At 36.7% G+C, this 24,926-nt stretch overlaps 1 protein-coding gene and 1 long non-coding RNA gene across 10 annotated transcripts in view; one reads left to right on the forward strand and one right to left on the reverse strand.

Annotated features, from left to right (window-relative positions):
• EPB41L2 (erythrocyte membrane protein band 4.1 like 2) overlaps positions 1-24,926 on the forward strand; it is a 114,454-nt gene that overhangs the window by 14,879 nt on the left and 74,649 nt on the right. The gene's annotated exons all lie outside the window — the stretch shown is intronic.
• On the reverse strand, positions 18,261-22,564 carry LOC134137815 (uncharacterized). The gene is made up of 3 exons (XR_009957749.1): positions 22,396-22,564; positions 18,911-19,158; positions 18,261-18,396 (listed from the first exon to the last, which is right to left on the reverse strand). It is a non-coding gene; the product is annotated as an uncharacterized LOC134137815 (long non-coding RNA).

A 24,926-nucleotide genomic window follows, 5' to 3' on the forward strand; every position in this document is an offset into this window, starting at 1 on the left:
ATCTTGGTACCAGAATTGACGAGTTTCTGTAGTTGTAAGTTTCCTGTCTACAAGCCACTTTTAGCTAGCAGTGACAAATAAAGTTATTGTCTGTCTTGTAAACCTCCTCAGTATTCACTTGAAGTTTACTTGTAAGCATCAGGAATACAAATATTTAAGCTAAGGTCTAATGAAAGACCTAGTGAAGCATGGCTTTCTGTGACTGTCTTCCTTTATACAAACTGCCAGCTTTCTTCCTGTCCCCTCAAAATGTTTCAGTGCTGTCATTATCTTTCTTTCCTTTGTTTCCTTCCATTATAAATATAATACCAAATATTATTAAGTAAGTATGTGTTTGGTCTGGCCAGTAAACGTACTGACTGTAAAGCTAGTAAGACAAAGAGAATGTAATTATGGGTTCATACTATAGATTCTTAGTTCATTTGAATCTCTTTTCTGCCTAGCTGCTTTCACGAATCTTGTAGGAATTGAGTATTATTGAGATCTCTGAACTACTGCCAAATTCAGTTGAAATTGACCATTGAACTTCTCTAACAGAGAAAGATAACAAACAGATGAACAGATAGGCAGTATGATTACAGGAGCCTTGTTTCTTGTAGGAAGCCGGGCAACTGCTGTAAACATGCCTTATTGTTGGAGTTCAGAATAGTCTTTGTCTTTTTATTCCTAAAACATCTGATGGTGATCAATATTTCTTGATTGCACTTTGTTTTACAAACTGATTTGAGGTAGAGATTCAAGCTTTTGCTTTGGTGAAGTAGTTGGCATCTATGGTCATAGATAGGAATGCCTTTATATTTTTACACTACGTATCTCTCTTTCTGCCTCTCTTGGAGAAAAAGTCTAGTCATTTTATTTGTGCCAGTAATCACAGAACCTAAAGAGATAGTCTAGGCCAACCCCCTGCTCAAAGCAAAGCTACATGGCACAGGTTGTCCAGTTGGGTTTTGAATGTCTCCAATGGTGCACCCTCCACAGCCTCTCTAGGCAACCTGTTCTAGTGCTCAGTCACCCTCACAGTGAAAAAGTATTTTCTCATGTTCAATAAGAATTTCCTTTGTTTCAACTTGTGCATATTGCCTCTTGTCCTGTCTCTGGACAGCACTGAGTCTGGCTCTGTGTTCTTTACACCACCACCCCCCCCCCCAAAAAAGAAAAAGAAAAAGAAAAAGAAAAAAATTGGATATTTGTTAATAAGATCACCCCTTTGTCTTTTCTTCTGCAGGCTAAACAGTCTCAGCTTTCACACCCTCTCAAATTTTCACACCCTCTCAAATTTGAGATGCTCCAATCCGTTAACCATCTTAATGGCCTTTCACTCGACTAGCTCCTGTATGTCTGTGTCCCTCTTGTACTGAGAAGCCCCAAACTGGATGAATCTGTATAATACGTGACAGGGTCATGATGCCAAGAAACAGGGTGCAGTGAATCCATATGCATCTGTTAGGTATGGGAGAGTTTCTGTCTCTTAATGCTCTGTCGTTTATAGTCTGTGTACATTTTGCCAGTGATTACCTTGGCACTCCTTATAAGAACAGAAGAGTTTGTATTTAGTTCTAAAGTCCAGGTCCCAGGCTTGTGTACTGTATTTCAAATAGTAGTAATGGGGATGGGGAAAATCAGCAAAAGGAAAAAAAGCCAATACAGAAAATGGCTTTGATTTGGAAGGAAATTGTGTATATGTTTTTTTTAAGTTACATTTTATTTGACTAGCTCATTATTTCTAAACTGTAATGCTTAAAAATATAATAAATTACATGATTTAATTTCTAGAGTGAAGGCAGAGATTCTTCTGTTTTGTATCTCTGATCATTTTTTGTACAGATATGTCTTGAGGAGATACCCATTGGGGTTTAAGCTCTGAATGTGAGGCACAGTTGGTAGTCTTCTGGCAAGCTTATGATTGGGAGAAAAAGTAATGTTTCAAATATTCGTTGGTATTTCTGAATTACTTTAGCAGTTTCACCCCCCTCCCCCCCCCCCACCCCGAAATCGTGAAGCAAAAAGCAGAAGAAAGCTTGAAAAAATGGCTAATAGTTCTGTTGAAACAGAGTATTTGCAAACTGCCTTTTGCTATCAGGCGAGTCTGGCTGCTGTGCGAACTCACTATGTGCGTTGTTGACTTTTGTTCCAAAAACACTTCAGCTGTTTTGCTACATCCTTTTCAAGCTCATGACTCTTTTGAATGTGTCTTATCTGGCAACTCAAATCTGTGACAACTTATCATGAGTAAAAGGTCTTACTTCCTCCTTCTTTGCAAATAGGAAAAGATGTGTTAAGTAGCAGAATAATGTTGCAAAGTAGGTAAAATACCGTCATGGAAGTTACTCTAGTGACCTTTAAATCATTTGATGGGTGTCTTTGAGTAAGTAGACAAGTTCTGCTCCGATAGATCTAAGTGACAAATGATTCTCTGCTGTTCTGGAAGCCTCAGCATTATATTAGATTTGATTAGATTATTTTGATGCAATGTTTTAAAACAGATCTGAATACCTCTTACTAAAATGAAAATTCAACACTTCAGAATTTTTTTTTCTTAGTATACCAGCTAAAGAACCAGCCAAAGAACCATCTGATGCTTGAATATTTTCATATTTGTTTTTCACCAGGATGTGTCAAGTTATCCTTTAGTTCTGCTGTAACAAGGACTGTCTTGAAATCCTAGCCTTAGTTTGGCTGTCATTGTCTTACTAGTATTGCTCATTAGGCATTAGTATTAATTTATTACCAGAACATTCTCATACTACAGTAATAAAGCAAACTACAAATTTGCTTTTCTGCTATAATGCTCTGCTATTTGTATTTTGCCCTTTTACTTACCCTTTACCTTTTTGTGCCTCAGAAAATATCCATTATTCCATATACATCCTGTTCCAGTTTAATTAAAATTGCTGGCAAGAGCAACTTTATGGAAAACTTCCTCTCTCATTAAGATTTTAACCAAATGCATGCCTTGACTCAGGTATAAAACCCACAGTCTTTCGCAGGTGCTCCCCAACTGTTTCAGATGAGGAGACAGCCTACTGGCAGGTCACATAGTGTGGACTTGAGAACAGGTGGGGGCATATATGAAATGAATGTAACCCTCAAACGTTTTTTTGAAGAATTTCATGAGTAGCAGGAGACAAAAATGCTGTGATAGGTCCTCAAGACTGGTAAGTAGTGACTGTCATTTGAATTGGTAAGAAAATATGGAATATGATTGATCAAATTAAGCTGAACATTCTGTGCAGAGAATTAACTGAGATTCTTGTAAGTGTGGAAGCAGTGCCCTTTCTTTTTCCCTGACCTTAAGCATGTGGGAAAGAAGACAGTTTCTAAGCAAGGGGAAAAGGAAATTGTCTCATATTTACTAAATCCTTTTCCTACCAGGAAGTATGCATCATGATTATATGCTTGGCAAGAGGGAGTACATATTTTGGCACATATGTCTCTCTTTGTAGCTCTAACAGTCTGCCAGTGTTGCAAGCAACACTAGCAGCAGTCTGTGTCCCAGGCATTTTTAATTTTAAATCCCAGTGCGCATAGCAGGGGAAGAAGCTCCATGGGGATGGGCACTATTTGGTCTCCTTGGCACATTTTCATTTCCCAGTGAACTGAGTAAAGAAAGGGTAAGGAGGAAAGGAGAAGCAAATATGGTGATTACTTTGCAGGCAGGCCCCTCTGCATCTGAGCTGAATATCCTGTGAATATTTGTCTAACCTGGAGCATGTTCCAGGCTAGTTGTGAAGGAACCAAAGGTCTGCAATCTAATGGTATCTGAAAGCTATTCTTTAAACCATTGTTTGTGTGCACCAACCCCCAGAAATACAAATAGCATCGCCTACACAAGCATGCAAGAAATTTTGTAGACAGTACCTGCTTGCTTGCCAAATACAAAATCAATCATTTTCTCCACTTTTTTTTAAGTATATGGTTAAACATTTTGTGAAGTTTCTATGAGGTCAAGCATATGTCATGAACTTCAGTCCTCAGTCAGTGATCAAACTCAGATGACTATGCCATTTGACAGGAGTGGGATTTTTGAAGGGGCATGGAAGAACTGTGAAGTATAAAAATTGAGTTGTTAGCAGCACACACATATCAGTGATGTTTCCTGAAGATATTCACCAGACCAAATTGTTTACAGCTCCAAGTATAGCCCCAAAGTGAGTGCCACAGCTTGTAAGGGTTGGTCTTTATCTTCAGGTATTTCTCTTGAGCAAGGGAACCTGAATTTTTTTCCTGAGGACTTGATACTTCGTAAGTGATTTTAGCTGTAGGCAAGACAAAATAGATTACTGTGATATGATTAAGACAAGCAGCAACATAGTCTCTTCTACTAAGTTGATACTAATGAACAGAAAAGGGAGGAGTTGTTTTTCAGATTAAATATATATTGTCTTTATGAGATAAAAACAAAGATTTGGTTATTTATAACTGCATTGGATGCAGTTCGTGTTTAGAACAGCACTCCCCTTCCCCCTTCCTCCCCCATTCCATCATACAAAATTGCTGCTTCACCTTTTTGTACACCTCCTATAAAGACAGATATACCTGTTCTGTTTCAGTTAGCTGTTTAAGTGGCTTCTCTCTAAGCCAGGTATGTGAAATGGTTCATTTTAAACATCAGGGAGAGGCTCATCATCTGTTGAGCCAAGATAGTAATGAACAATTACAGCCTTAGTAGACAGTACATAACATCAGTCTCCCATGTATGGAATGATGTTCATTTAATCATTATTTGTTGAGATTTAGTATGGTCAGGTATAGTATGGGATAGAGTAGGCACACTTGCTGTGCCCTGCAATGAAAAATTGAAGGAAAGAGAACTTTGATTTTTGTCAAGAGTATTGGTTGATGCTAGATTTCACTGACTGTATTCCACAGCTAAGTGCTGTCCTGTAACTATTTTTTAGTTTTGAGTAAGAAGAAAAATATTATTAGTTTACAGAAAGTTACTTTGGGATCTTCCTAATCACTATTGAAAATATTTTCTGCCTGTGACATAATCATCATGCTTAACTTTGCAAGCCTTCAATGCTGCTTTTGTTTATGCATTTGAAGGCTAGAAATAAATATTTTACTTTTCATGTTACACTTTATATGCAGATGTATCTTTTTTCCTCATGTATTTAGCACTCACCTAAACAGCTATATGATTTCCTAACAGATTTGTCTAGCCTTACAATTAATTTTCCCTTTTAGAATACAGCTAGATGATAATATTGAGTATCCTCTATATCCAAGAGTTATTTTTAAATTAGACATGTAGATGTTCCTTCACTTTTGATGGAGGTAGTCTTTCAATGCTGTACAAATCAGAAGTAACATAATAACCACTGAAAGCTAAATACTTACAAGCTAAAGCCTTAGAAAAAAATACTGAGGTTTTTATGGGAGATGATGGTATTCCAGAGTGTCAGCGTTTTCTCATCCTTCCTTGGATGGTTTCTTTGGAAGCTCTTTATTTATTTTATTATTTAGACAAATATATTTAAGCCAATATTTAAGACACAATGTCACCTTAAACAGTTTTTTCAACTCATGGTCAAAAAGCATTCTTGATTTTTCTATGAGAATCTGTCTATGTCTTTTGATGATTATGAATTCCAGCAGGGCTAGAAATAAACTAGATATAAATGTTACAGTGCCTGGCTTTGTAGTTGGTTCTAGTTTCAGTTGCAGATTTGATAGAATTGTATTTTTAATGGTTTCCAGTGTTATATGAAGTATCTGTGTTCTTAATTAGGAAAGTAGAAGAACAAAACCCTGTCTTGTTCTAAAACTTGCTATAGATTTGGAACTGTAAGGATTTTTGGATGCCAGAGCCCTTAACTGAGATCACTCTCTTGCTCGTGTTGCACTCCATTCTAAGGTAATGAAAAAAATCTAGCTGTTGTGCTTTGATTGTGAATCTGTTTTTTCTTAATCTTTGTCTGCACAGTGATCTTGCTGACTGCTAAAACATCACTTTCCAAATTGGCATGCAGTCAACCTTTGCAATCTTCTCACTTAATCCATACAAACAAAGTCAATATCGCATATCATCTTCTGGATTTTGTTGTAAAATTTTTGACCCTAGCAGTAAAACAGTATATTTTTTCCTCATTTGAAAGAGGAAGGTATTCTTTAAATCTAGAAGTAATTGCTGGGACATGGCTATGCTAATCATAAACAAAACCTTTTAAGAATAAAATGGTGGTTAGTGTTTTATCTTCCTGAGTAGAAGATTAAATGAGGAGTTTCTTGAGTTTTAGTTGACACTTGATCTTTTAAGCATGCTAAGTCACTTTTTTTTGTCTGTAGTTTGCAGCTCAGTTACAACTGGATTTACTCTTTGGTTATTGTGTATGTTGTCATGTAGTGAATCATAGAATTAACTTTATAGTAATCAAACCTGCCTTGATTGTGGCTTATGATAGCAAGTTAGCTGGTTTGTAGGTGTTTCAGACTTTGGCCCCACACGTTTAGCTCACCTGTTATTTACTTGAAGAAACACAGGTGAGTGTCTAAATAAGTAGCTGACTTGGAAAGAGCAGATCTGTAGTGCCACTTGAAAGCTTTTCTTGTATGTTACTTAAGAGTTGACAATTCATAAGAATATAAGAATAACATTTCTGCCACAGGTTGCTGTTAAGATGGTTTAGAAATACTTGGTAACATCTTTGGCTGGTAGAAACTAGTTCTCTGTAAGTGTAGTAAACATTAATGGAGAGAGTAAAGAAGCTGTAGGTATACTTCAACTATCATTTTCTGTCTTCCTTATGATTATCAAGAACTTGAATGCTTACAACAGTATATAGATGAAGTTGATATTTTCCATACCTCAGAGCTACTAATGACAGGAAGACTGGGGAGACAATAGTGGATTACAGTTTTTAAACACTTAAGAACAAGCCTCCAGCTGAGAAGTGCTGGCAAGTTAGAGGTATTACAGTTCGAAGAGGAGTGTTGAAGAGAAAATGTAGATGTCGTACAATGAGTTTTAAAAACATATACCTAAGTCTGTAGAATGCATGGAGCTGATGGCAGCAGTTCAGTTAAATTAAGATTCAATATAACTAAGTGAAGGGACGGTTGTAAAGAGAGGAAGAATGTATGGTATAGGCTTGTATAGTATTTCTAAGCTTAATATAGAAGGAAATCTCCCGAGGCACTTCAGGAAGTCTTAGTGAAATAAATCAGAGTGAATTTATCTATAGCTGGGAACAAACTTGTTTCTTCTTGCTTTGTTTCAGTGTTTTTTCTAGTGAAAAGTAAAGTTCAATGGTTTAGTAAAACAAAACAAAAAAACCACTCTACGCTCAGCTTTCTTACAGACTTTTCTACGGTCTTTCCTATCAGCTCAGTTTAAAATAAACCAGTGTGAAAGCTGATAGGAAAGACTGTAGAAAAGTTTGTAAGAAAGCTGAGCATTTTTTGTTTTGTGTAGAGGTTTTTGGTTTTGTGTTTTTTTTTTTTTTGTTTGTTTTACCAAATGTTAATGTTGGGGGCAAAGTAAGATTAGATATGAATAGAGAATAAACTAAGTGCCAAGGTTATATGATTCCTTTTTGTGAATGAAGAAAATCTTGGCTGTGGTTCCCTTAGTAATCATTTAAAAAATGTTTTTACTTGCACAGAAGCTAGAATTGCATAACTTTATTCAGTGAAGATGAGTGTTCTCAATTACAGATCTTATATACTTAAATTTTGTAAATAGTGTGCTTTCATTAGCATAGTTTGTTCAAATTATTTATATGGGAAAGAGAAACAATAGCACCTTTAATTTTTTTTACTGTTTTCCTTTTAAAATAATGATGTAAATACTCAGTGATCAGAATGCTAAACAAGATTTTTAAATATGCTTTAAAGCAAGAATAGTTTCTTTGCCTTTTTTTTTTTTTTTTTGAACAGCTCAGTTAAATAAGCATAGCTTTTTTGAAAGAAGGCCACAGACCAAGATTGCCGTTGGGTTGCAGGGGATTTTTTATATTTAAATATGCACACACTTTTTTTTTTTTTTTTTTTTTTCCCCATCAACAAAGGTGAAAGTGCCTGGGCAGAGGTGCTGTGCTGTGCCTGCTGTGCACAGCACCCCTTGGATGACTCTGAATGCTGAGACTGAGCAAAGCTGCCTGCCTGCTCTTCTGCCTGTGCATCTAACCACATCCTATACCTGCTGTCATTAGTGGTAGTAGAGGACAAGATAACAGTGTATCTTCACATTAGCTCTCTATGGTGAGAGGCAGAGGGAAGCTAGAAGCAAACTAGACTCTTACAGTATCCTTACTTTACCTTACCTTTGTTCTCCTGAAACTTGGCAGATTTATGGAAAGCTGGCAAAGGTAGGAAATGGGAGCATAGGAGCACCAGGATCGTGGTATGAAGGCAGCAGGACAGGGTCACTTGTCCTCCCACCTCTCCAATGAGGCAGAGGAGGCCTCGGGAGCTCCTGAGCTGCTGTCAGGGGAGGAGGAGTTGATCTAGGGGCTTGCATTGATGCTGTGGCAAAAAATAATTGGAACGGGAAAAAGTTAGTCTTGTCTGTGGTGCTGAGATGCCTTGTATTTGCCCTGTTTTGCCCTAAACTTGCAAATTAAGTTGAATGACTAACAACCTTTAACCTAGCCACACAACAGGTGTCTTTGAATAGAATGGATAAAACTTGGAAAAATAAGTATCAGTTATGTTTAAAATTGTCTTTGATTTGCTTTTAAAAATGCATTCATCGTAAATGATACCATGAATCTTTTCTGATGACCTGATTTTTCCTGTAAAAAAAAGTTTTCCTTTTATTTCTTTGGAATATCACGATGCTAGAACTAGGGGAAAAGGAAGGAGGAATATTGTAAGACTTCAGTATTTCAGTAACATATGCACAAAACCTAAAGCTAAGGTAACTTGAGAAATGTGGTGCCTGACCTATGATATTGCTCTACCTAGCTAGTGGAATCAGATACACTAGCCAAACCAGTAAATCTACTGCAAAGAAAATGGCATTCTAGAATAGTCTTACTTCAAGTATTTTATAAATCAACTAAACAAATATGTTAACCAACATGGAAGTCTTCATTTTTTTTTTTCTTGGCAAAAGTGAATGCAGAATAGGCTGTTTAGTACAGGAATAAAGATAATTATTTTGATTATTGAAAACTTTGTCAATATTGAAAACTAATTTGTCAAGTTTGCTCTTCCCTAACATTCCTGGAGGGACTATGTCTTTAAAACTGTTTTCCACTTCCTCTTGTTTTATGATACAGCTATTTGAAGAGAATTTATTATTTGCTTTTTTTCTGTATGGCATATTTTATTTGGATGCAAGTCTTGAGGCTGCCTGAGAACGAGTTCTGAAATCTAATGCATCTACTGCAACTTGTAATGTATGTAGTGCACTCCTTGCAGCAAAAAGGATATTTCAATTTCAGCAACATAGTATACTTCAAACTCTGTAACTAATTATATACTTATAGTATGTTTCAAAGGGAGCCTCAGGTTAAAGATATTTCAAAATCAGTCTTTGTAAAATAAGTTTCTGCATCTTCCTTGTAAGCTTTAATTCTGTGGAATAACTTTCTTATTGCCCTGTGGAGTCTTGTACAAACATTTGCATTGTATCAGTCTATTGGAATTCTGAAAAATAGATGGGAAGAGTCGACCTTATTTTCAGCCAAGATCACTTTCTTCTTTGTTCCTGAGTCTAGGTATTCCTTTAATACAATTATTTTGAAAATTAAGGTAAAATATTTTGGAAATATCCACCATTTTGAACAGACTTTAAAATGTTAAAACAGTCAGTTATATCTATCAAGTGTAAAACTGAATTGTTCCATGTTGTCTAGACCCATACTAAAGTAGCTGGCACCTCTCTTGAAGTGTTAGTAAACTTCTGTGAGCCTATATTTTCACACCAAAACTTCTATTTGGCTAAGAATTCAGATATTTCACATTCTTTCTCAGAAGATGGAAAGGGAGGCTGCAGAAGGGGCTAATTGCTGGAAGGTACGGTTTCCCCACATAGACTCAGCGGGCTATTGCTAAATCCGAGGAAGATGCTGTGATGTCTCTGTGACCACTAGGGATTCAGATGACTTTATTGTCTGATGGCCTGATAATGGTCACCTGAATCAGGCTAGAAGGGGAGCCACTTATGGACTTCCTGTAAGGCACGTTTCCTTGAGTAGCAGTCTCGCCATGACCACGTTGTTGCTCAAGAAATAAAGTGAGGTTAATTATATAGGCCTTTAGATAAAGATGTATGTTTGTCTTGTGCTGAAGTCCATAGAGGTATTTCTGAAAATTAACGTGAACTTCAGAAACTGATAGTTTCTTGAAGTTTATTGGTAATAGCTGTATAAAGTGTATATAGTGAGGTACATGGTCTAGTTGCCAACACTCCTTTCTAGTGGGAATCAGTTTGTAGATCAGGGAGGTTATGGAGCTATAAGATAAAAGCCCTTGTTTTTCAAGAGAAGTTTGATTACTAGCTTAATTTTGTGGGAGATTGCTTTTTGTGTGTGTGTGTTATTTTGTCTTGTTTAGAATTTATGTCATCTTCAAGTGGCAGAATTACATTTTCAGTGCAGCTGATGATTTGCTCAAGTCCCAAACGTTGGTGCTTTTTAATTAAAGAGGTTCTAACTACGGCAAAGACGTACTCTGTTTGCTAGTGTATTTGCTTTGGTTAGTGAGGCACTAGTGTGTCTGACCTAATTGAATAGTAAATTCCAGCTTTTATTTTCAGCTTTTTCTAAGCTCTCAGCAGACTTTAAAACTGAACTCTGCTTGAGAAATTGCTTCTCATTGTTGGATTTTCCAAAGGAGTCAATTGTAACCTTTGGAGCCTGAAAAGATTTCCTGTAAGGTATTGGCTTGAATTATTGAATTGAATTAAAAATACTTCATTTTTTTTCGTAAACGAAGTTGCCATGCTAAAGTCTTGATATCTGGAAGCTGAATAGTACGGCAGTTTGTACCTTAGTGATAAAATAAGCAGGTGTTTTGCTCTACTGGTCTTTCTCACTTAAATAACTCTATGAATGTAGTTTTTAACTGGAAAAAATCGTATTTGATGATACTAAACACTTTCAGAGATTAATGTATTTTTTTTTAATGAACACAAACATTGTGCTTTAGTGCCAGGTTTTATGCATATATATACTTTCTTAGACATCTCTGGTACATTATTGATTTCTTTGCAAACCCCTTTAACTTTCATTGTGCAAGTAAATATATTCAAAGCATCTTTCTCCTAGTATCCAAAAACCTACTTCAAGACAAGAAATAACTAAACAATTAGTTGCCTAGTACTTTGGGTCCATTAACTGATCAGAATGCACTGTATTAAGTGATCAGGTGTCTATCGAGGATTAATGTTATTCTAATGCACACTTCATCTTACTGCAATAAACAGAATAAACTTTGATTTGTCCGGGAATATTTTCTGGCAAAGTTTTTTTTCCTATAAATACCTTATCTTTGTGCATTGTGATAAGTGAATTGCTGGTTTGTCAGGTGAACTGTAGAATGAAGCATGATATAATTAACAGGGTGTTCTAAATTGTTAGCATCTGCAGTTCTTCTGTAATTTTTTCCAGCCAAATATGTGGGATTTTTGGCAGACCATGCTGTGATACTTGATGGGAGCCATCGCTCCCATGCATATTCTTCCATAGCGTCATACTGCTGCCAAAAAAAGATGGGCAGGTGGGGCTTCCGTAGAGTTTGCCAAAGAGCCTCTCAATGGCTGTGTGCTCAGTAGTGCTGCTGTGGTTGGATTTCTTTTTAAACTTAGTGATAGACCATTTCTCATTTTATCTGCATGTCTTGACTGAAAACCTTAACATTGGAAATTTGAGCTTTTCTGCCTCATTGTTTGAAATTGCATCATCCTTTTAACATGAAAGAGATGACAGACCTTTAGGAGTGGGGTTCAGGTGTCCTGCATTATGGCACAAAAAAGGTAGGATTCAATGAATTACTCCTTGTGAAAATATTTTTTCAACAATTACTATCAGTTGAAAATCCTTTCAAAACTTCAGGGTCTATGATTTATTAACACATATTAACACATACAGAAGTTTGTAATTAGCCTACTGTTTGGGCAGGCATGTTTTTAAGTATACAGTAAGACTATGATTTAAATGCTTTTCTTTGTTTCTTGCGTGAAAATAGCATGGAAGACTGTCCGGCTCCTTGATTCAGCCTATAGATAACCCAGAGAAAAGTATCTTGTTTGTGAACAAACTTTCCGGCAGCTCTGTGGTGGACCTCTCGTGGCTGATACATGTGACTAAGTTGCTCGTAAATTGATCATGCTTGAGTGCACTGATGATGAAACAAATGAGTGGATTATATTTTCACAATAGGCTGTTATGACTGACAGTGATTAAATTATAAGAGATTGCAGAACACATTCTTTGAGTGGCTGCAAAGTAAGTTGTCTGCTGAAAGCAGCACAGAAAGTACATTACATTTTTTGTGTTCCTTTTCTAAAAAAGAACAAAATAGTGCATAAAGGAGACAGCACTATGACAGCAATATAAACTGATAGATTTCTAGTTTCTGTTTTGGTGAGATTTATTACACTTGAATTGCTAGCTATTAAAGGCTTGGCATAAGTCCCCTCAGTCATCAAGTTTTGAAAGTTAATACACCTCTTTCAAGAATTTTTCCAAGTGCCGCTCTAATACTGGTTCATCATACTACCCTGTATTTTTTTGAAAGCTGTCTCCTGATCACATTCAGTAGAAATTGAGAGTTTCTGGACTAAAAATATTAAATATCAGCTTGTGCTCACTTGTTTGCATTAGAATTGCTCAGTTAAGTTGTTCACCATTTTTTTTAAGTGTCAAGCTTAACATGATTTCTGGATTTCATATATTACTTTTTTTCATGCACTGGATCTTCTGCAGACTGACCCTCAGATGTCCTTCTTGCAAAGTGAATGTTTCAATTTATGGCTATTTGTTAAAATCAGATTCAACCACATTACAATGAATTTGGTTGACTTGCAGCTAGTTGCTGCAAAAAATGGATCATGCAAGTATGCACTAAAAACAATTCTGATGGTGCAAGATCTGTGTCTGTTTGCTAGGCCTGGCAAACAGACAGACCTGCTTGTTGCTTCTGTGTCTCCATCCCTTCCTGACACTTGGTCTCTTAGTTCCTGCAGTGAAAAGGAAAGGCAAAAGATGGGGCCTTGCTGTTATCACCTTGCCCTTCCCCTTTCTCAAATTTCTGAAAAGTAGAGGTTTTTTTCCTATTCTCCAGCAAAGTGCTGCATTGTGTGCAGAATATATCAGCCTTGTGAAGGCTTGTGTTGGAGTCCATATCTTAAGAGGATTGCAACTAGAACAGATAGATAACATGAAGAGAAGAAAGGAATATAGTAAGGAGAAAGGAAGACTCTCCTTTAATAACATTTTGTCTAAAATGTTTAATGCTATTGTTATATTTGATGATTATCATAATGCATTTTGATACAGCTATCAGGAAAGATTTAAACTTTATCACCCATCACTACTGCACAGGAAATAATCTGTGTGGTTTTCTGCTTTGTGCAGAGCACAAAAACAGGTTGTTGTTTTAGCTGTAACAATTTGATTTTCAAAACAAGAAAAATCTTAATGAGTAATGAGAAGCCGAGGAAACACTAGCTCATAATATAGGCTAAACACAGACTGAAGACAAATATTTTACTTTACACTGCTTCAAGAAAAGAAGGGAGAAGTCAACTGACAAGATGGACTTACCATGCTTACTTTGAAACACTTACAGAGAATTTTCTCCTGCTTTTGTACTCCTATGCTATCCAACTGTGGGCTTCTAATAAGAAGTTTTTTGGAGGACTCCTGAGAGGCATCCTGAAGTAGCAAAACCCAATGTGTTTTTATGTGGGATTCACAAGGAGGACACTAGGATTGGACCTGCCGCTGAGTGGGGTGAGTGCACTGCTGATGAAGGATACAGAGAAGGGAAAGTTACTAAATGCCTTATTTGCTTCAGTCTTTACTGCTAAGGCCAACCCTCAGGAATCCCAGACCTTGGAGACAAGAGAGAAAGTCTGGAGAAAGGAAGACTTCTCCTTGGTTGAGGAGGATCGGATTACAGATCATTTAGCAAACTTGACATCCACAAATCGTGGGCCCAGATGGGGATGCACCCTCGAGGGCTGAGGGAGCTGGCAGACATCGCTGCTAGGTCATTCCCCATCATCTTGGAAAGGAGATGGAGGTCAGGAGAGGTGCCTAAGGGCCATAAGAAAGCAAAAGTCACTGCAGGCTTCAGCAAGGGCAAGAAGGAGGACTCAGGAAATTATAGGCCAGTCAACCTCACCTCCATCCCTGGAAATGTGATGGAGCAGTTTATGCTGGATGTGCTCTCTAAGCGTATGGAGGAAAAGAAAGTGATCAGGGGTAGTCAGCATGGATTCACCAAGGGGAAATCATGCTTAACCAGTCTGACCGCCTTCTATGATGGAATGACTGCCTGGGTAGATGAGGGGAGAGTAGTGGATGTTGTTTATCTTGACTTCAGGAAGGCTTTCAACACTGTTTCCTATGATATCCTTCTAGGCATGCCCAGGGGAGCGTAGACTAGATTAGTGGCCAGTGAGGTGGATTGAGAACTGGCTGAATGGCAGAGCTCTGAGGATTGTGCTCAGTGGCACAAAGTCTAGCTGGAGGCCTGTAGCTGATGGTGTCCCCCATATTCAGGTTGTGGGCTTGTTCAACTTCTTCCTCGGGGAACTGGATGAAGGGACAGAGTGCTTTCCTCAGCAAATTTGCTAAGTATACAGAACAGGGAGGAGTGGCTGATCTGCTGGAGGGCTGTGCTGCCATTCAGATGGACCTTGAGAGGCTGGAGAGATGGATGGGCTGTGAGGAACCTCATGAGGTTCAACAAAGGCAAGTGCAGGGCCCTACACTACATAACCCCGTGCACCAGAACAGGCTGGAGGTTGATGTGTTGAAAAGCGGCTCTTCAAAGAAAGGCCTGGGAGCCCTGGTGGACAAGAAGTTAACCAGCAATGTGCCCTTGTGGCCAAGGTGGCCAATGGTATCTTGGAGTGCGTTAGGAAGAGCGCTGACAGCAGGTCGAGGGAGGCGATTCTGCCCCTCTACTCAGCCCTGGAGGACTATGTCCAATTCTGGACTCCCTAGTACAAAAGAGACATAGCGCTACTGGAGAGCATCCAGCATAGAGCTACAAAGATGGTTAGGGGCAGGGGAGTCTGAAGTATCTCCCCTATGAGAAAAGGCTATGAGAGCTGGGCCTATTTAACCTAGAGAAGAGAAGAAGGGGGGGGGGGGATCTTACCAGTGTATGGAAATATCTGAAGGGAGGGTGTCAAGAGAATGGGGTCAGACTATTTTCAATGATGCCCAGCAATAGAGCGGGACGCAATGGGCACAAACTGAAACACAGGAAGCTCCGTCTGAATATGAGGAAAAACTTCTTTACTATGAGGGTGACAGAGCACTAGAACAGGTTGCCCAGGGAGGCTGTGGAGTCTGCATCCTTGGAGACTTTCAAAACCTGCCTGGATGTGAACCTGTGCAACCTGCTGTAGGTGTCCCTTCCAACCTTAGCAATTCTGTGATTTCTTTTTCAATATTCTTAAACTAAGAAATAAAAGATTTTGTTGAAACTTTACCGTGCCCTTTGGAGATATTTTCAGTATGGAGAATCTGGTTCAGTAGTCATCTGATCATTACTATTTTTCGTACGTTTCACCCATTAAGAGTACGTACGTGATTTAAGTGTGAAGAGAAATTCCTATATCGAAGCAACAAATCTGAATTGCTGCTATATTTGGTGAAATTAGATGTGACTAGGATAACTCAGAGGCTGGTTTTGTTGAAAGTTTGGGTTAGTACTATATGAAGATTTGATAATGTATCTTTTAGGGATCAGAATTTGCTCTTTTTGGCACACTTAATTTGATACTAGTGATATCTAGGTTAAAGCTAGGGAGGGCGTGACGTTCTTGTAGTAGTTAGGTTTCTTAATCATTCTGTACAGAAATCTGTTAGTTCACAAAATCCATCTTATTCAAGTTTTGGGTGGAAGCATTCAATTTTGGCACAGTTAGTTTCAACTTGTTTTTCTTGATGCTGCTTACATATGTATATTTTTGCAGTGTTAAGGAACATAGTTGTGTAAGGAAATGGTTGATGGGAGCTTCTTTTCAATGGCCTTGTCTGCACTGGGTTTGGATATTTTTACCGTTTGCTCTATAGTCAAAAGAATGACTGTAGCTGCTATTGAGGTAGCTAGGCAAATTGGCTGAGATACCAAAAATGCTGTAACTCAGGCTACCCACCCAGAAATGTTAACTGTTATGTCTGTGTTTTAAAGCTCTTCCTTTATAAACATTGTTGTTACTTTTTGAAGTAGTTTGGGTGTGTAAAGTAAAGTACTCACTGCTTTGATACACTGGAGACAGACAGCTGAGAACATAAGTTTTCTAGAGATCTGTCATTTAAAAAGAGAACTTCTGAATGAATAATTCTTCTCTTTTTTGTTTACTTCCAATGGTACTATTTCCTGAGAGATAGTTAGATCAAGGAAAAAAGGTATGTCAATTATTGATGCTGTTCATTAGGTACTAATCCATATCAATGTCTACATACTGGTATGTATATTCACAATAGCACTGTGAATTGTGATCTAGCATCGTCTGCCTTAAGCTATGTGTAGTTTGGTTTAGGAACCAAATACTCATTCTGAAATGCTGAAGTGAGTACAGAAATTTGTTTCTGTGTACACGGTAAATAATAATATTAAAATACAGTATACAGTTTTGGTGCTGATGCTTTAAAAGCATGCTTAAAAGTGTGGGGGGGACTAAGAAAAATGTTTAAAGCTACTGAATGAAACTTTAATGTGTTATGTAATAGATTCTTAAGAACTCTAACCTGTTTAACTTATCAAAACTAGTTTACCAGCAAGACGCTGAGATTGACTTGGCTGAATATATAAGTACATTAACAGGGAAAAACAGGGAGAACTTTGGGGTCCATTTAATGTCCAAAAAGGAACAGGCTACCTTTAGAGCCTGTTTAAAAGCTAGGCCGGACACATTTAAATTGAAAAGTCATTATTTATTAATGAGCGTGATTATGACTGTTTGAAATCAGTTACAAGGCTACACATCCTGTCTCCAGTCAAAATGGATATCTAACTGATATAGCTTAAAATAATGTTTATGCCGTACATTGAAAATGAGTTTCAACTTCAATCTAAATAGTGTGATGCATCATTGCAAATGAAAAATTGTCATTCAGTGAAATACACAATACAAGTAAGTATATCTTAAAGTACATAACTTGAGCATGTGTAACTAATTATATAATTATCAGGAAATCGATCCTAAATGTAATACTGATGTTCTGCTCTGCTGAAAACCCCCCATTTTAACAACTACCAAATAAAAGGAAATGGATATTTGTTTAGAAAAATACGAAAACATATATATGCAATACAAGCATATAGAGAAATGCTTGTTACAACATCACTGTCAAATGATTGAATTCAGGAAATAAAACTACTTAAAATAAATCTATCTTTATGTCAGCAAGACCCTGTGTGTTTAGACATCCCTTAGAAATAATGCCATTCCATAGTGGGGAGAAGTTTTTGATATTCCTATTGATGGGCTTAGTCTTTGAATACTGGCTACAGTGTAACCAGTTTAAAAATAGGATGTGTAGTACACAGGGATATTTACACTATTCTATGTGTTTAGGTCAAGAAATAACACACATTCTCTTTCGCTCTGAAGTAGTCAGTACTAGTTCTGTTTAGAACACTGTAACTCACAAAGTTGGCATCTCAACCTCGAGTTTCTGTTGTTTTGTCATAAACTGAACTGCATAGTTTCTGGTTATTTTCTTCAGAAAAAAATTATTCCTGAAAGATTAGACTGATTACTTTGTAAGGGTTTCCTAGATGCCTTAAAAACTAACTTTGAACATTTTTAGAACGTAGCTTTACAGAATCTTGTGGTCACTTCATTAATAAACTTCAAGATTTTATTTTTTAAAGTTAACTGTCAGATCTGTTTGAGGACCTGTGACTAAAGCAGCCTAAAATAAAAATTAAAAGAATGATGATATCTAATAACATATTTTGATACAAATGGCGTTACTTCTTTATGAAACTTACCATTTTTTTTTCTACTCAGCATTCATAAACATGTTTTTTCCATCAACTTAATTTTTGAACATGAAGAGCTTTTCTTAGATCACTCTTAACAAAGTGCTTAAAACTAGAGGAAGAAAAAGTAGCTCCCACGCAGTTTCTTAAAATTTGTTTGCATTCCTTCTAGTCTTACTGCATTTCCAGAAGGAATTAAGCGCTAAGATGTAGAAATATTACACAGCTTCCAAGAGACTTCAATATTCTTTCTCCTTCCTGAGGCCCACAATGCTAGGAATTAGAGAAAAGACAAACAGCATTTTTAAATATTAATTAATTAATTAATTAATTTATTTATTTTTTTCCTGCTGTCTTTTTTCATTTACTGCTGTATATATTAAGATTAGTTATATGTGGTCAAGTAATACAGAGCCAATTTTCTGGGTAGTGTCATGGTCAAAATTGAGAGAAAGGGAACATAAAATTTCTACCACCTCTTCATGAGAACTCTAGATAATAAGACTTACTCTGAGTAGTTCAGAATATTTTTCTTTCCTGTAACTTTTAAATTCATTCTTTGAACTGGAAACTTAATTACTCAAAAATATCAAATAGATATCCTCAAACAGAATGCAAATAGAGTGAAGATGAAGGAAGTTATTCCTTTGTCCATTCAGCATAAGCAGACTGCAGCAGTCTGTATCTTAACTTAGTTAGCACACAGATTAACATAGTTTGTGCAGCAGAGCATGCTGCTTAAAACCTGGCTCAGATTGAGCAGTCATAAAATGGATTGGTGACTTACGCTATTCATCCCATCCGTGACAGTTTAAAGGAGGTCATTGGCAACGTCAACAGAGCATACAATTCCTTTCTTCTAGATAGGCTTTGGCTCGGCTTTTTTTGTCAGGCAGAGTCTTCCTTTTAGAAGTATTAAGGCCTTCCACTTTCATCTTTATTAATCAGGGGTTGCTCTAGAACAGACTCTATTGAAGTAGTTCTGCTGTTGGTTTCTGATTGCCCATCGTCTCTTCAGTTAGGGAATGCAGAGATCTTCATGGAATATGAACCAGAGACATAATCCATTCAATTCCCTTCAAAATGATAAATCTTGGTTGTGAGATTAGAGCAGAATAATTTAGTGATTTATGCCATTCTCAGATTTAATGATTGTTTTGTTTTAAGAGGATTTCTGTCATTTCTCCCAATTATTGGGGACTTTAAGAGTGTATTTAACTCAAGATATGTTATGATATACAGAAAAGGAGGAATAACGTAATTCCCTTTGTTTCAGGCTCCCAGGACATCCCTGTGAGATATTGGCTATATTGATTTCCATTGCTTTGTACAGAAACAAAGCAACTGTAGTAGACAGCAGTACAATTCTGATTTAAGTCAGCTGCAGAAAATTAGCTGTACGTGTTTCTGAAGCTGTTGAATGTATATTAAATATTTAACTGTGATGTAACTTGTGATAAGTTGAACAGCTTTTAAGTAGTGTGGATTTTTCTGTTTGTTTTGTGATCACCATGAGGTAGCAAATAAAAACGTTCACATAATGTTACAAACAGCTTATTTGACTTGTACTCCTGTGGTTATGATCCCAAAGCAAACATCCTGCTTGTGTGTTGAATCACTTGTTTTCTTTTGTACAGGTTAGATGCCAATCCCTCTGAATGTCAGCCAGGCTTTTGACACAGTTTGGCACCCTGGCTTTCTAGCAATGGTTATGGAATTAGGAGTGGAAGGCATAGTACTTAATTGGTAATCAGGGAGATTCTAAAAAAAGTAAATAAGATTAAGTGAAGGTACAAGAAGGGAAGGAGAAGACAAGAGGATGAAAAAATGTGTATACATAAAACTAATGTATAGTAGGAGAGGTGTCTGTGTTTTGCAAATGATGAAGCCAAAATGTTACAGCTTTAGAATAGTCTTCTCTTTGTGTCTTAGGAACTTTAGGGAATCTGTTTACCATTAGGAATACAGAACACTGTGCTCCAACCTAATAATTCTTTTTCTCATCATTTGCTTCTAAATGTCTCTTTATCATTTTTTTTCTAAAAAGGCTTGTCTATACAAATTGTTAGTACCTTCTCAGAATCAGAAACGTTTAAGTGATTTCTGATACATTGAAAGTGTTCTGGAAATATCGTTGAATAACTGAGCAGGCTTGACACTTAATATATAGTCCATTATTTTGGTTATATGAGCCAAATCATCCCAATATTCCTGTGATTAAAAAATTATTTTGCCTCTTCGAAATTTGAAACTCTGATTTAGATGCCACAGCAAGCATGCTATATTGTACTTCAGTACATCTTAGGTCATTTGTCTTAAGTTACCTTTTCTCTGCTTCTCCTTTTTATTAAGCTTACTTGAGTCTTTAGAATTTTCATCTTAACTGTTGCAGTATATTTTGTAGATGTGTGCAGTGTTAAAATCTCTTGTTTCCTTTGTTAAAGAAGACAAGGAAACATTGTTTTAATTGGCGTAAGAAATACTGCAGATTTTTCTTTGAGGAAAAAAGACTGCATATTCATTTTACTCCAAGTATCCAATTGTTTCTGTGTATATGCAGTCATGATGCTTAATGAAGTTGCAGGGAATCACGTGATGATAGTAGTGGCTCATGAGAGGGATCTGACAACACAGAATTCTTTCTTGACCTGATACAGATGAGAATTCAGTTCATCTGTGCATAATTCTGCTGGATTCTAATGTACAGTCAGATAGTGGTGTCTGTCTCCTAGACTGGGACTTGACCTTGAAATTTTAATGATGTCATACAAGCATTAATTAGCTTGGCTTGTTCAACAGGAAAATGTTACATCATTCCCTCCTGAGAACAAGCTTTTAAAATGTATCAGTTATTTCAGTGGGAATTGAGCTGGGAATGATTCTGTTCCAAGTTAGAATTTTAAAGGCAAACAATTAATTTCATAACTTTCTATCGTTTCTCGTAACTTCCATGTAACCCAGTACTGACGCTTTGACCTAAAAGATCTAATAAAAAATAAACAGATTCAAAATACCTGTCTCCTCTTTCCTATACAAAATTTGGAAGTATTTCTATCATCTAAAACAAAATTAAACATTTCCTATAGACTCTCATCCTTAGTTTTTGGAGGGATATGGCCTCTGGGTTTCAATTAAATGAAAAACTATTGCATTGTGTCCTTATGGAATAGTTGAAAGTACCTGATGTCAGTATGTAAGAGAGGAGCCCTTGAGACCTTTTCTCTCTCTCTGTCTCTCTCTGTCTCTCTCTGTCTCTCTCTGTCTCTCTCTGTCTCTCTCTGTCTCTCTCTGTCTCTCTCTGTCTCTCTCTGTCTCTCTCTGTCTCTCTCTGTCTCTCTCTGTCTCTCTCTGTCTCTCTCTGTCTCTCTCTGTCTCTCTCTGTCTCTCTCTGTCTCTCTCTGTCTCTCTCTGTCTCTCTCTGTCTCTCTCTGTCTCTCTCTATTGTGATTCTGCTGCTATCCTAGTGAGCGTTTCATTTGTGTAACATTCTCTTTATTGTGTCCATGTTGTTCTGTCCGAAGAATGACTTCTTTGCTAAAATCAGAAATATTTTTATAGATTGACAATACCACAAAACACCCAGCTCATATATCTTTAGACGTGTTTTTAGATAAGTGCCTGATCTTTGAACTTTTTATCAAAAAGTAGATAGGATATAATTCAGAGTCTTTTTTAATTTTTTTTTAATCCAAAAGAAGTTTATTACGTAGGAATCAGTGATAAAGCTGTAGTTAAATTCTGGAAATACTGCTCATCAAATCATGGCACTGAATAGAACTTAAACTTGTGATCAGTTGAACACGTAGATATGTACGAAAAACAAAATGATAACTGATCTGAATTTTCACCAATGCTGTTTTAGGGAGTTGAGAGTATAGTAACATACTTTTTCCAGGAAGCATAGCTTTTCAATTAATCTGTTAGACAATCCTAAATCAGCATTCAGCTGTTTTGTTTTTTTGGGGGGAATTTTTGTTACAAGTATAAGGAAAGGAGCACTCTATTTAAACCTTACAATACTGGATCAGTTTTTAAAACTTTCAATGAAATTTAATATACAAATATCAAGAAATCACTGAGAGAAGTCTTAAAATGTATTGCCTTTAAGAGGCATTCATTAGACTGTTTAGGGAAGAGATTTTAGGGTCTTGAAAATAAATTCTCTGGAAAATGCGTGTCACTAGACAAGATGGTTTTGCTTTTGCCAGCCTTATAGCTGTGCATTTGTTATTTCTTGCAGAAATTATCCTGTAATTAAACAATTTTGCTTACCAAAGTTTTTAATATGCGAGGATGAAATTGCTGCTCATCTCCGGTGATCCTTCTCTTTAGAACTTGAAGGCCTAACACTTGAAGATCTCATCTTCTGTCTAGCAGTCTCTAAAATGTCATTTAGCCTATATCTGGCTTCTAGTATCTTCCTGCTCCAGCCTCCTTCCTGGTTTCACAGCAGTTTTTTGACTATTACACAAATAATGATTTCTCTTCCTGTTTTGTCTTCAGCGTCTGTTTCCTGTTTTCTCCTTCCCTTTCCTACCCCATTTTTGCTCCCAACTTTCTCTTCAGTGTCCTCCTTTTACTTTTTCTTTAATCATCTTCCCATATCACCTGCTTTGTGCAGCTGTGAATGTCTGTGTATCCAGTCTCTTCATATAGGGCCTTTATCAAACCTGATAATCACAGATAAGTAATCAGGACTTGACAGGAAAATTGGAAAGCCTGCTCTTCAAGGATGTCACCCTTAAAAATTAAAAAAAAAAAAAGGGGGGAGGGGGCAAAAAAAAAAAAAAAAAAAACCCCACATACTGGGTATGAGCTCAATTGTGAAGTTACAAGAAACTCTTTCTATTCTAATATTATTGTCTTATTAGTTAGCTGATCCAAGCATTGAATTAAAGTTTAAACCATCTTCCAATTCCCTTCAGGTTTTAGGAATGTAAAGGAAAAACAAAGTAAACCAAGCAAGTTTTTTTTTTAAAAAAAGTATAATTGTATCTAAGTATTTGTGTACAGGGGATTTGATGTAGACTTCACTGCCTAAATTTGCATATTAAAAAAAAAAAAAACACATACAAACCTTCAACCTTTTGCTGCCGTTTTTCTTCCACACAGTAAAAACATGGAATAGACCCAACGTTCTTTACATTTTTCTCACTGAGATCCATTTTGTCGTTTGTGAAAGACTATCATTTTCCAGTATTCTGTTGTATTTTTAGCCATCTCATAAGGTGCACTATCTGTACTCTGAGGCCTCCTGTATTTTGTAGTGGACCTTCTAAACATTTCATTTGTGTTTGCTCCCGAAGGCAAGAAATCCTCCTTTGTTTGAGGGAGCAGGGTTCAAAAGAATTCTGTAATATCTAGTTGGAAAGAATTCTCTTTTGAGAAACAGTGATGCTGCTGTCCTTGTGTGAACCAGCTTATGCGCTGATAATTTATTTTTCCCAATTATTTTTGCATCCTAATGAAAGTTAGGAAGAGAGAGAACTGAGAGCTTCCCTTTTATCTATTTCTATAGCCACACTCAGTACCAAATTGTGTATAATGTTAATTTGAACTGTCATTCATACTGTTCCCCAGAATCCCAGTCTATTGTAAGGATGCATTAGCTCTATCTTTACATAGAGATGTACATATTTTCTAAATGTCAGAAGTTTTCAGTTTTTATTTGAGGATCATGTGCTTCAGAGGACTTCCTAGACACATCCTGGACTGATCCAAAGCTAACCTCTTGTTCTTGAGCTGTGACATTTGGAAAGCATTGGTCTTGTTTCTGAGAGAACGTGTTTGTACATGCTTTCTGTGGCATCCACACAGGAATATTCTCTTGAAAAGAGCAGATTTTAACTAGTATATTATGGTCCCAAAAGTCTGAAATGTGTTTGGTTTGTTTATATTCCTGTGACAACCTTTCATTTTTCCTTACTTTGAAATTCAAAGTATTTTAGAGGTGAATTGAGAGTTAAGACAAATTTAGACAGGCTTGGTGAGATCCACAACTGTGGATCTGTGGAACTGTGGTCTTAGCTCAAGATTAAACGTAGCATAGCATACCCACAAAGAATTAGTTGTACACCTGAGGTTAATTATGCTGCTAAACATTTGGTAAATGAGCACTTAAATTGTTCAACCCAAAAAGAAGGGGGAAAAAAAACCCTCAAAATCCAAATATGTGTAGATTTCGAGTTTTATTCATACAAATAAGTCTTTTGGCATATGGCTCATGATATCTTTTTGTGCGTGCTTCTGAATAACACTTTTACATAATGATAAGTTGTTGTCAGCTTATATTTGAAAATATGCAAGTCTAGGGTTTTTTAAAAGTTTGAAAGTTTCAGTTCTTGTTTTATATATCCAAAAAAAATGTGACCCAAGAAGGCAGAATAAAGCCTCTACTTAGTCTGAACTGAAAGGTTACTGTAATGACATACTATCTACATTGGTACATGGTTTTTAAAAACCTTTCTGGAATGGGTGAGGCTAGTTTGGTAAACTGTATTTTGTGATATATATTTACATAGGAATGTCATTGCAGTCATGGTTTGGAAGGTCACCATCTCTTCCCCCCCCACCTCATCTGTCCTAAATACTCCTCCCCACCCTGTTCTTGGTGTTCACAAATGAATTTTTCTTGTAAATCTTTCTTATCTGTCTTCTTTCCCTAACTCTCCAAAGAAAACTTTGTTTAAATAGTTACTCCCTTGGGGCTTTCCTGCATATCCTGTTATCTGTTTTATATTATAAGCTTTCACACTGGGAATGTCCTTCCAAAAAGCACAAAACAGCTAAAGCACTTAGATGAC

The sequence above is a fragment of the Rhea pennata genome, chromosome 3 (assembly GCF_028389875.1).
Source record: "Rhea pennata isolate bPtePen1 chromosome 3, bPtePen1.pri, whole genome shotgun sequence".
In the NCBI taxonomy this organism is placed as follows: Eukaryota; Metazoa; Chordata; class Aves; order Rheiformes; family Rheidae; genus Rhea; species Rhea pennata.